Below are 1,629 nucleotides of genomic sequence, written 5' to 3' on the forward strand. Positions count from 1 at the left end.
TTTTTTTCTTGAGCAGTAGCCTATTCTAGAACAGTATCAGAATGATTTCTGAAAGATTGTGAACCTGAAGAATAGAATAATGCAGAAAATTTAGCATGGCTATGACAGGAATAAATTACATTTTAAAATAAATCACAATAGAAAATGGTCATTTTAAATAGTAATAACATTTCACAGTATTATTATTAGTATTAAATGCAGCCTTGGTAAGCATAAGAGACTTTCAAACCCTACATTTTGAATGGTAGTGTATATTTCAATACCTTTGCTCAGTAAACAATTTTGTTTAAGAGCTGGGTTAACACTTGATGTTAAATGTAATATCTGGTTCCTAAAGGACACCAGTTGAGAACCACTGTTGTTAAGGATACAGCTGTCTAGAAAATGTATGTGTGACTGTGTGTGTGAGAGAGATAAAAGGTAGGCGGAGCACAGAAATACTACAGCAGAACAGAGAAGAAAAGCCAACTGGGCCATGATCTAGAACTGAGTAAACACAGACACGTGAGGGGATTTAAGAGTAAATATGACATTACCCTACAGGCAATGTTATCTCTCGTCAGGATTAAAAGAAAAGATCAAATTCCTAATGCCTTTTCTCTTGTTTGTAATTCAGTTCTTGCTTTAGTTTTTTTTTCTTCTCATCTCTAAATGCTTTTCTGGTTAAGAACCAGTTGAAATCTCAGCGTATATCACTTCTGCCCCATCTTTAATCCCAAAATGTGTGATCACGCACGTCTTAACACTAGCATGCTGCGAGGTCACACCTCTAAAATGTAATTTTTTGAAGCTAGCAATCACTGTCTGTGCATTTTGTGCAAGCAGATTAGCACTAAATACAACTCAGCTGTGCTTGAATGTGTCACAATTCCTTTCAAAAGGTGATACTAACCTGAGAGCAGCTTTAAAAAGAGCATTCAGCTCCTTTTGGACAAAAACTAGCACTACCTTTCAAGTTGCCACACAATTGGACAGAGCTGTGCTGTAACCATGACAACAGTGCCAGACAGACCAGAGACCACAGGACAAAGTTGAACCCAAACAGAGTGAAAACGTGTTCCTAATACACCTAACGTTCCTGCCATTGTCTCGAAACGCTGACCGGAGACTTATTATGGAAAACTACTTCTTATCCTGTATTAATTCAGTTCTGTCTCATAGTAAATGTCCTAAAATAGTTTTTCTCGAGGGAATAACAAGAACGTATCTTCTCAGTGGCTGCAGCATATAATTAGGCTTGTGTGAGTATTGTATTTTTAAGAAAGGTTACAGTACTTCATCATAAAAATGCCATTAACGAGTTGGTTAGAAGATGTATATAATTTCAGGGATAAATAAGGTGGCGAGTAACAAAGATGATGAATGGCAATTCTATATGGGAATTTGAGATGCACCCATGGAGCGTCTGGGGTTTTTAATAGGTTTAAATGAGAGATGATGTCTATGCGTGGTTAATTTAGGGGCTATGGTGGAGACGAGTGTTTAGACTGTTAAAGGAGGACAGTATGTGTGTGTGCATATGAGGAGGAGGGCAGCTCAAAGCACTGAGATTGTGTCGGGTAAATATAGTCTTTGGGCAGCCACACGTTCTGCACATGAGCTTTTAAAAAGGCCTCAGGAATTTACATC

General features: G+C 37.8%; 1 protein-coding gene across 1 annotated transcript in view; it reads right to left on the reverse strand.

The window, feature by feature from the left end:
* LOC107577642 (pleckstrin homology-like domain family B member 1) overlaps positions 1-1,629 on the reverse strand; it is a 9,025-nt gene that overhangs the window by 6,549 nt on the left and 847 nt on the right. The window lies entirely within an intron of this gene.

Source organism: Sinocyclocheilus grahami, unplaced genomic scaffold (assembly GCF_001515645.1).
Source record: "Sinocyclocheilus grahami isolate Dianchi unplaced genomic scaffold, SAMN03320097.WGS_v1.1 scaffold6723.1, whole genome shotgun sequence".
In the NCBI taxonomy this organism is placed as follows: domain Eukaryota; kingdom Metazoa; phylum Chordata; class Actinopteri; order Cypriniformes; family Cyprinidae; genus Sinocyclocheilus; species Sinocyclocheilus grahami.